The 12,131-nt window shown below is 28.2% G+C and overlaps 1 long non-coding RNA gene across 1 annotated transcript in view; it reads right to left on the bottom strand.

Annotated features, from left to right (window-relative positions):
• Positions 1-10,177: 10,177 nt before the first annotated feature.
• The window catches only part of LOC114076328, an 11,914-nt gene continuing 9,960 nt past the window's right edge, over positions 10,178-12,131 (bottom strand). Inside the window, exons 2-3 of the long non-coding RNA XR_003577139.1 lie at positions 11,131-11,204; positions 10,178-10,605 (exon numbers count right to left, since the gene is read on the bottom strand). This is a non-coding gene — a long non-coding RNA (uncharacterized LOC114076328). The remainder of the gene's footprint in view (positions 10,606-11,130; positions 11,205-12,131) is intronic.

Genomic DNA, 12,131 nt, shown 5'->3' on the forward strand with positions numbered 1-12,131 from the left:
TATATATATATATATATATATATATATGCTCATTGTCTCCTTCTTTTCCTTGATCTCCTCTTTTGTTTTAGGTTTCCTAAGTAATTAACATTGCTTCAATCTATTCAAGTTTATAATACTATTAATATATCCACTGTAATCTCATAATAGGGGTCGCAAGAAGGTAGAGTCTATATATATCATTTACCTACCTACAGTTGAGTAAATAGAATCCTAATCAGAGACAATTTGGAGCTAGGATTTGAGGTTTATCGGTTCTTGGATAGCAATCTCAAACTAATATATTGAAAGAATATTTAGATAGCTTATGAAGAGCCCCTTGCCAGTTGCAGTACCATCAGATGCTACTCCAACTCAAAAACCAAAACTACCAGTTCCAGTACCCAGAGGCGGATTTAGGATTTGAAGGTCGGGGGTGCCACAACATTCAAGTAAGATAAAAGGACTGATTGCTTTAATTTTGGGTTACAAATCGATCAAATGTGCCTATAGTAATATTTTCTTTTAGATATTATGTGATCAGAGATAACTAAACAATTCAATTTTATTTTCTTTTTGGAATTAAATGTCTTATTCGCTGAAACTTTGAGAAAGAAAAAGTCACGTTAATATTTGAGCTTGTATAAACCATCTAATAATATTAACATAATATATTCATCTTCCGTTGACTTTATGTGTTGTTGGAGATATATAGTTGGGAAATAATAATAATTGTAGTTTCAGCCTATTCATCTTACTAAGCAAAAACGTCGGTGAAGATCGAAAGAACCTTTAAATTTTAAAAAAAAATATTTTAGAAACTTATGTTTTTTCTAAAAACTATTATTTAGATATATTCTGAGTAACATTTATTTGACGCTCATAATTCAGTATTCACTAATTGATAAAACAAAATAAACATGTTACAGTTAAATCAATGGATTAATACTTAGTGCGAGAGAAAGTAAAAAAAATAAAAATTAATTATGAAAAGTGGTCAATTTGAATTAATAAAGAACAGTAAATAAATAAGAATGAATGGAGAAAAAGAGAAGAAAAAGAAAAAAAAGGAGCAAGCAAAAAAAATTAAATACATGTGGCAAAAATAATGTATATTTAATTACTATACATATATACATGTGTATTGAATCGTTTTTAACGAAAACACTGGGTGCCGTGGCATCCCAACTCGTACACCAAAATCCGCCCCTGCCAGTACCTAACAGAGGCAAATGCAACCTATAAATAACACTTTTTTTATAAGTTGCTAAAATTTCAAAAATATTAGTATGTGTTCAATTACAAAGAACTTTAAAGATCGATAACATTAAGTTTAAGTCTTGGATTCACCTCTTTCACTTAAAATGTATTTCTTGAACTTTAAACAATTTTATATTTTGAACTACTCCTTCCATCTCATATTAGTTGATCATTATACAAAAAAAAAAAAATAGTTGTTCTGTTTTAATTGACCACCTTACTAAATCAAGAAAGTATTAATTAAAATTTTTCTATATTGCTCTTACAATTAATTCTTATTAAAACTGTTCACATATATTTATAAATTTCATAAAAGATTTTTAAGAAGTAAATTAGTAAAATTATCTTCTTATTTATAATTTCTTAAGCACCATGCAAAATGAAAAGTGATAAACTAATAAGTATAAAAAAATATATTCATTATTTTGCATTTAATTGTACTACTTAATTAAACTAATAAAACATGAATAAAGAAAATGCATGTGGGTGTCTTAGATTGATACTCCGGAGTAATATACATGTGAGTAATAGCATTACTTGTTTAATGAAACCAAAGAATAAACTAATGAGTGTGAACGTCATGCTAAATTGATATGCCCTCTCTTCGTCCATCATTATTTATTTATTTTTATTTTTAGTCCGCTATTAATATAACATACTTTTTAAGAAATATTCTCTTTATTTCATACTAAAATTGAATTTTTAAAGTATTTTTATTTTTCAAATTAATTTAATTATTCAATTTTCAAAGTTACTTTTAAAGTGTCGTTCCAATTTTACCCTTCAATAGAATTACTTACTATTCTTAATCGTTGTATCAAGTTAATGAACAACTGTTATTGATCAACGAAAGTATATGCCACATGGGTTTTAAACACAAAGAACTTAATTTTATTTTATACTAAGGTACCAAAATCATTATTTTAAATCTAATAAAATAAACGGAAAAAAAAGCACTTAGGTGTGATTCACTCATCACTAGATTCTCGTGAATGTATGCAATTTTATTAACAACGATGATATGCTATCAACGTTTGTTAAAGTACCAAATAATTATTTTTTAAAATACTCGTTAGCGAAACAAATTTTTATTAATAGGGATGGTTTTTATTTCTCATGGGTTATGTCTTCTTCATTATTAAAGTTCACACGTTTCTTCACATGTGACTATTTTCTACCAAAAAATTTATTAGCACGTGAATGTATGCAATTTTAGTAATAACGATGACATTCTATGTTAAAGTACTAAAATAATTATTTTTAAAAAAATTCGTTGTGAATTGAATATTTATTAACAGCGATGATATTTATTTCTCATGGATTATATCTTCTTCATATTGAAGTTCACACGTTTCTCCACATGTGACTATTCTCTACCCAATAAATTATTAGTACGTAGATCATAGGTACAAAAGATTATTTTTTTAAATTTGAGATCCACAAAATAAACAAGAAAAAAAAAAGGGTCGATCTCCATTAATTAATTGTTTGATATGTATTTTTGTGAGACAAGGACATATCTATTTTAATTATACGAGAAGTGAACCCTAAGTAAGTTTTAAATACGCCAATCTTTCTTTCGCAAGAGCATGTCTCATTTTAATCCTTGATCTCATTTTTTGAAAAAATTTGGGGTAGAGAAAAAGGGGAAAGAAATTATTCAAAATTAAAGGTCAGGTAATCAACCAACTCAACTAGTATGATTTCTCATTTTTACCTATATATTAAAACAACTTTTGTGAAGTGGTTGGCCTAAATTCCTTATATATTAGACCAAATCATATTATATGGTCCAAATTATAAGAGGCAGAATTACTTGTAAGATGTTCCATATGTTTTGGCTTCATATCATCACGAGGCTCATAGTGATGGTTGTTGGTTAGAGAAATTCTTCGATAAAGTAAAATATATTTCAGTTAAGTGTTTGTCATTATTGCATCCTTGCTGCAAGAGCTTAAATGATTTTTCATCTTGATTTATACTATACTTCAATTGATTTACCCTCAGAATTTTAGCTCAGTTATTTGTTATTCAACTAGATTACATACTCGTACATTCAATATACAGATGTTATTCAACCTGCAACTTTTTATTATGTAGATTCATGCACTTAAGATCCTCAAGAGGAGAGCACTTCATTCGCTTGTCAGCTTTTGAGAGAGGCCTCCTTTGTAACATCTCGTAACTTGAAATAACTAAAGGATAAGCTAACAGACCAAGAATAATCATTTTTGGAAATAAATTGGGAAATTTGGAAAATTTTCAACTTTTAAAAGTGAGTTTTGGTCATTCTCAAATAGCGATAACTTCAAGGTCAAGAAGATTTAGGGTGAGTTCTCTATATGGATGGAAATCTCTTGGGAAGATCTTTCCAACGACGCCGAGTTTGCGAAACTTCGAGGTCGTATGAGGGAGATATGACTTTCAAAGTTAGGTTGTTGGACTGAGGAAAGTCCAATCCAGATTTCAGCAAGGGCAAAGTTGTCTTTTCACCCTAGTATTTTCTAATTCGTTTTAAGGGTTATTTAGGGGTAAAAAACAAGTAACAATTCAGTTTAACAAAAAATATTTTTTATTTTGATATAAATTTTTTTAATTTTACGAGTATATATTGTTATTTTATTTTTTGATTTTACATCGTCGATAATGCTTAAATAAAATGATAATTATTTCTATAATGGGTTATTTCGGAATCCTCAAATTTAGCCAATTGATTTGCTTGCATGAGAACGCCTATTTTGGCTTTCTCGTACTTCATTGGAATATTTTTGTTATGGATAAATTCATGTGGTCTCATCGTAAAATGCATTAATATCTACTCCTTTCGTTTACTTTTAATTGTCCTGCTGTGTTTTTCTAAAAGTCAATTCGACTAATTCTAGCTTCAAATTCATGTTTAACTCCTCTAGAATCGAACGATTTTCCTCAAACTCTTTTAAATTCTTAGACCCAACATAATTACACCGAAATCCACTCAAAATTACCGAAGAACGATACTCAAACACAAGATCCTCATCTCACGAGCTTAATGAAACCTCATATCAAGAAATGCAACACAAACTTTCAAGAACTCATCAAGAAATTCAATATACTCAATATTATGGATGAAATTCGTAAAAGATTCATGATTGGTGTGTGGGTGAACGAACCCAACATTATGAATACTTACATACCTTGATTTGGCGAAACAAATCCTCGATTCACAAGAAATCTTAGCAAACAGTTGAACTCCTCCTTGTTTCCTCCTCTTGAACTCCTATAAATCTTAAGCGTATTTTAGAATTATAAAAACTGACCCAAATTAGTTTAGACCCCTAAAATATTACTAAATTAGTTTAAAGTTGATGGGTAAGGAAAAGAATAAAGTACCCCTCATTAATTCAGATAAATTTCCTTAATCAAACAGACTGACTTAAAACGAGCATATCTCCCTCATCCGGACTCAAAATTTAACAAACTCGTTATTGCCGTTTGAAGTTGACGTAAAACTCACAATTTTAACTTGCAAAATTCTCGATTTGTCCCTTTCCAATGTAGTTCTTTCTAAAAATAGCCCTTTCTAAGATCGAGATGTTACAAATATACCCCTAAATTATTAATTTAATCCTAATGAAGATTTTCTTTTTAAATTTCCTATCCAGTCAAACTAACTCATATAAATTGGGATAAACGAAGTAGTTGGTTACATTACTAAAATAACACAAATTAAAAAGCATCGTGAGAAATCGTGGTCGGAGTAGAGTATTTATAATGATGCAATATTTATGATATCCATATATCTTTTAAAAAAAATTAAATAGTGCAGGATAATAGGTCTTGCTTTAAGTTTATCGGTAATTTTTATTTTGACACTTGAATGTATGATAATTTACTTCTATAGATACTTTCGCTTCAAATTTTTAAGTATACTCATTGGCAGTAGCTTTCCTGTTGTTGCATTAGTAATGTGACCAGTTTATTAATTTGAAGGGGTTTAACTAGTAATGGGTGGGTAGTGGATTGATTTAAAAATAACAAATAGTTGAGTGCCACATATTTCAAAAAATATTTAAATAGTATCAATTTTAAACCGTTAAATAAGTGGTCAATTTTGAATCCAAGGTGGATGACAAGGGTATTATGGAGCCAATAGGTGAGTGGGAAGGGTATTTTGGAGCCAATAGGTGGATGAAGGGTAATTTTATACCATTTATAATACTTCGAGGATATTTTAGACCCTTTTTCGTTAAAAAAAAGATTAAAAAGGAAAGAAGATTAAATGAGAAATAGACTCGTTGTTTTGCATTTATTTGTACTGTACTTACCCTAACGAGTGTGAACGTCAGGCTTAATCGAGTTTAAATTTTGTATCTGATCACCTAACATGACAAAAAATAAATACTAATATTATTCCACTAAGGTGCGATTGCTTAGGAAGAGCCCCTTGCCAGTTGCACCATCATATGCTACACCAACTCAAAACCAACACTACCATATACCTAACAGATGGAGATGCAACCTATAAATAATAATTTTTTGATAAATTACTAAATTTTCAAAAATATTACTAATCTCAAAAGTAGTATGTGTTCAATTTCAAAGAGCTTTAAAGATCAATAACATTAAGTTTAAGTCTTGTATCCACCTCTGTTACTTAAAATGTATTTGTTGAACTTTAAACAATTTTATATTTTGAACTATTCTTTCCGTCTCATACTAGTTGATCATTATACAAAAAAAAAACAGTTATTTTATATTTATTGACCACCTTACTAAATTAAGAAAGTATTAATTAAAATTTTTCTATATTACCCTTACAGTTAATTCTTATTAAAAGTATTCACATTTATTTATAGAATTCATATAAGAAGTTTTTTAAGAAGTAAATTAGTAAAATTATCTTTTTATTTATAATTTCTTAAACATCATGCAAAATGAAAAGCGATAAACTAATAAGTATAAAAAAAATATATTCATTATTTTACATTTAATTGTACTACTTAATTAACCTAATAAGACATGAAGAAAGAAAATGCATGTGGGTGTCTTGATTGGTACTCCGGAGTAATATACATGTGAGTAATAATAGCATTACTTTTTTAATGAAGTCAAAGAATAAAGTAATAATAAGTGTGAACGTCACCCTAAATTGATACTCCCCCTCCGCGTCCATCATTATTTTTACTTCTATTTTTTGCTCGCTATTAATATGTTTTCTATTTTCTATTAATAAAATTTTTAAAATATTTTTATTTTTCAAATTAATTTAATTATTTAAATTTTAAAATTACTTTTAGAGTGTACTCCACCATTTACTATTCTTAATCATTATTTAATTATCTATACAAGTCCCGTATATTCTGTATAAGGTACCAAAATCATTATTCTATATCTAATAAAATAAACCAAAAAAAAAAGCACTTAGGTGTGATTCAGTCATCACGAGATGCTCGTGAATGTATACAATTTTATTAATAACGATGACATGCTATCAACGTTTGTTAAAGTACTAAATAATTAATTTTTAAAAAATTTGTTATGAATCGAATATTTATTAACAGCAATGGTATTTATTTCTCATGGGTTATGTCTTCTTCATTATTGAAGTTCACACGTTTCTGTTTCTTCACATGTGGCTATTCTCTATCCAATAAATTATTAGTAATCATAGGTACAAAAGATTATAATTTAAATTTGAGATCCACAAAATAAACAAGAAAAAAAAGGGGTCGATCTATATTAATTAATTGTTTGATATGTATTTTTCTGAGACAAGGACATATCTATTTTAATTATACGAGAAGTGAACCCTAAGTAAGTTTTAGATACGTCAATCTTTCTTTTGCAAGAGCATGTCTCATTTTAATCCTTGATCTCATTTTTTGAAAAAATTTGGGGTAAAGAAAATGGGAAAGAAATTATTCGAAATTAAAGGTCAGATAATCAACCAACTCAACTATTATGATTTCTCATTTTTACCTATAAATTGAAGCAACTTTTGTAAAGTATTTGACCTAAATTCCTTATATATTAGACCATATCATATTATATGGTCCAAATTATAATAGGCAGAATTACTAGGAAGATGTTCCATATGTTTTGGCTTCATACCAATGATATTGAAACCTCAACATATTCCATACAGGGAGAAATGTCCCACCATCGCTATAAAACCATCAAAATCAGTTTCATACGGTTGAATATTTTTGATATTGATAAATAAGAAAGGATAATCTGATCTGAATTAATTATTTTAGCGTAGAGGATCGGATATGGAGCCATAAAAAAATAATTTTCATTCAGAGGATTTCAAAATATATATGATGTAAAGGCGTGAAAATTACACGATAACTAAAAAGAGCGGGAAAGACAACTATGGACAAAGTATAAAATAATTTTGACAAACCATATCATCACGAGGCTCATAGTGATAGTTGTCGGTTAAAGCAATTTCTCGATAAAGTAAAGTATATTTCAGTTAAGTGTTTGTCATTATTGCATCCTTGCTGCAAGAGCTTAAATGATTTTTCATCATGATTTATAGTATATTTCAATTGATTTACCCTCAGAATTTTCGCTCAGTTATTTGTTATTCAACTAGATTACATACTCGTACGTTCAATACACTGATGTTATTCGACCTGCAACTTTTCATTATGTAGATTCAGGCACTTAAGATCCTCAAGAGGAGATCACTTCATTCACTTGTCAGCTTTTGAGAGAGGCCTTCTTATTTTCGAAGACTCCGAGTTTTTAGTAGTAGCATTTCGAGATGAGTGAGTCTTGTCCTGACACTATCTTTATACATTAGATGCTTTATAGACAAACAATTTTGAAAAATCTTTCAGTTTCAAATATCTTATTGGAAATTATGTTTCATATTAAGTATATGCAGAAAGTTTTGAGATTCAGTAAATTATTGTTAAATGTTTTTTTCAGTTTAATGTTTTTGTATGCTTGAGTTAGTCTTTCGCTTGTAATCAGTCAAGATGTGGATTCGTTTGAGACCAATAATGATTCTCGAGTACCGATCGCATCTAGGTGTAAGCTAGCTCGAATCGTAATATAACAAGTCCAGAACACTAAAACAATGTGATAGTTGTAAATGAATATAACAAACATCATTCCATACATTGTGAAGTAGTCGGAACACTTGAAAACAAAAAATATATAATTGGGTTATAGGTAGAAATATTGCAATCACTGATAATTGTCATATAGATGCTCTTGTACATCTACGCTCTTTATAGATGGAAAATTGTATTAATTGAGTGAATGAGCATATAGAGGATTAATTAAATTAGTTGGTTTAAATAAAGAGAAAATTACGCGGTTAAGCAAATTTATATTATTTAATTATTCATTATAACTATAGATTGCTATAGTTATCACTCTGACTAACATTGTACATTAATTTCGTAGGCTGACTTCGAGTTTGTATAATTAGTGACGTTTGTATTTGTATAATTCGTCAGGATATACAAATACATATGTATAACATAGAATTATTTAACCTTTATACATATAGAATTCACCTCTCTCTCACTCTCTGCCCTCTCTTGCTCACCTCTCTCCACCCTCTCTCAATCTCGCTCGCCTCTCTCCTCCCTCTCTCAATCTCGCTTATCATATATACAAATGCATATGTATAATATACAATTATATACATATAAAATTCACCTATCTCTCACTCTCTGCCCTCTCTCGCTATCCTCTCTCCTCCCTCTCCCTGTCTCACTCGTCTCTCTCCTCCCTCTCCCAATACTTTCCATATATACAAACACACACATATATATATATATATAATATACAATTATATAACCAATATACATATACAATTTACCTTTCTCCCACTTTTTTCCCCTCTTTCTCGCCTCTCTCCTCTCTCTCCCAGTCTCGCTCGCCTCTCTCTCCCATATAACATGTAGCTACAAATTGTAATTATCAAACTATAGCTATGGAGAGTAATTGATTATTTTTAAGTGGCTATATGTGAAAGTTTTCCATAAATAAATAGAGGATGTTTTTGCAAAGTGAAAATTTAATATATGACATATATTATATTAATATTTTTAAGTTAGAGAAGTAGACTTAGACTTTCAAGTTATAACATTAAAAATTTCAACTTCTAATAATTTATTTTTCAAAAATTGTTTGTAATAATTGAAAACATTTATTTTTTAAAAAAATTTAAAAAAAAAACACTTTTGAAGGTAAAAAGGTAAAAAGGTAAAAAACAAAAAGAGTGGTGTTAATATAATTTGAATTAAGTGTAGATTGTTATGCCGTAATTTTACTATCGTTAGAAAAATCACTTTTTGGAATGCTCCAAGTATAAAACAACTTAAGAAAAATACTTAGAAAAGAGTCGCCACTTAATTTTTTAAAGAAATTAAGAAAACTTATTTTAGAAAGACTCTAACAGATTAAGTCTTTAAAAAATTAGAGACAATGGGTGAGAGGTTTTATTACTACTTTAAGAAGGTATTAACACTTAAAATAGCCGTTAACACGCGGTTATTCTACGACTTAGGCTAAATGTTTGACTAACTTTGAGAAAAATAATTAAGTATACAAAAGAAGATTTCTTTTTTTTTCTTTTTTTTTTGGGGGGGGGGGGGTTAGGAAAATGAAAGTAATTTAATTATTTGAAAGTGATCAAAACTTCTAAAAAAGGGTTAAGATTAGCACTAAAAAAATGACCTTAAGATTAACATTTAAAGACGAGATAAAAGATTAAAACTTTTTAAAAATATATATATATATTATGTAAGAATTTATTTGAATCACTTTACAGATGATAGTTTAAATTAATTTGGTTAATTAAATCATGATAAATTATTTTCAATTAATTGATGAATAAATAAAAATTTTGACTAAAGATTATCAAATAAAGTATAAGAAATAAAAAAAAATTGTATTAAAATGAAATAACATAAAGAATATGACTCATCTTTTGGGAAATCTAATTTAATTAAACCAAATCAAATAAAGGGTTAGAGTTAAAACAAACAAATCACAAATAAGTAATAAGTATAAGTTAAATAGCTAAGAAAGTGATTGACTTAGGCTCAAGTCTAGTTGTTGTAAATAACTTGGGTTTCAGCCCAAATTAAACCCCAAGAACTGCTGCAATTGGGCCTCTTTGCTCAATTCCCATTTTTGTATACATCTGATGTATACTAGTGTATATTGAATGTATAGAGACTCGTATTTATGTCTTCCAAACATGTAGAAGCTATATTTTAGCATGCCTTGGCTTCCTTTTATTTTGTAGCAACTTTCTAAACTTGGAAACAATAGCAAATTTGACTCGAAGAAGGAAGAGTTTTGGGTTTCAACCAAACTCGAGATGCAAGGAGTGAAGGAGAGAGTCTCCAAATTGGACTGGGAACAAGAGATTCATACAAGAAAAATAAACAATAAAAATTAGAATGATAATTCAAACAACTTAGAATTATTCACAGCTAACACATTACAAGAAGCAATTAATAAGACATAACAAAATAAATTAACAGATAAAGTTAAATATCATCCAGTAAAAAGTCAAACATTTACTAATTTAAAAATAAATAGTTGCTGGAAAACAAATGTATAGTAGTAGTCAATGCATACAAAAATAAAAATGATAATAATAACAATAACAATAATAATAATAATAATAATAATAATAATAATAATAATAATAACAGTGGGTCATGAATATGTTGAATATGAGGATCAAAGAATAAATTTTATTCATTAAGGAACAAATACTTTAATCAGAAAATAAATAAAGTCAACATTCAATTTTTAAAATCATAACATTAAGAAAATCAGAAAATAAACAACACCAACATAAACACAAAAATTGATAATTTCCAAAAAAAATAAAAAATAAAGAAGAACTTAGCAAAGAGAAATGAATATTACCTTTTATAGGGTAGGAACTGGGACAACGAGCTTAACCATGAAGAACTACCACTATGAGCCGATTTCGATGAGCTCTGAAAAAAAATAAAACAACTTCGAATTCAAATCGAAAAACTCTGTTTCTATTTTTATTTTTATTTTTCACCCTTAAGACCTTTTGAATTCTCCAAACTTATCTTAATCCTATCTTTCTTGTCCGTCGTTTTTTTATATGTTTTTATACCTATTTTTTCTTTTCTCTATCTCTATTTTTTTTGTATCTAATGGTAGAAATATCTACTCGTGTCCCTCTTCCAGTATATTTCTATATTGCATTAATATCATATATTAATAGCAAAAACAAAGGCTTGAATTTCAAAAATCATTTAAGCGGGAGATGAAAAATTGATTCAAAAATACTGGAGGAGAAAAATGAGTGAGAGGAAAACATAACCCTAAAATTTCGGATTCGATGTAATATCTTCCGAATCGGATTAGATTATGATGAGATTTATCTAACCTTAAGTCCAATTTGGGCTAATGATTTGTAATCTTTGACTTTGGAGGGAGGGATTGTCAATGGTGGTGGGTAGTATAGTTGGATGAAGAAATTATGGTTCTTTGTGCTGACTTTGGGTTTTGGAGGAAGAAAAGTGATAGAAGAAGCGCACGTGAAGGCTAGAAATTTGGCCACTTTTATTATTATTCTAATCAAATTGAACTTAGATATAGCCAAATTGAGTCCAATAACGAATTTGGCAAAAAAAAAAATTAAAAAATAAGATGAATACTTATCGATTAATTGTTTGAGCTTGTTAATTCAAACAATACAAAACAATTATCAACACCTAAGTTCATTAATTAAAATACAAAATTATAAAATTCACTAATTTAAAGGAAATAAATACGTATTTATACTAAACAGTTCTTTTTAGCTATTTATTAAATATTTATATAAAAGATGAAATTATAAAAATCAATATGTATAATTATATAATTATTTCTGAAGAACTAATTGATAT

Source organism: Solanum pennellii, chromosome 3, assembly GCF_001406875.1.
Source record: "Solanum pennellii chromosome 3, SPENNV200".
Lineage (NCBI taxonomy): Eukaryota > Viridiplantae > Streptophyta > Magnoliopsida > Solanales > Solanaceae > Solanum > Solanum pennellii.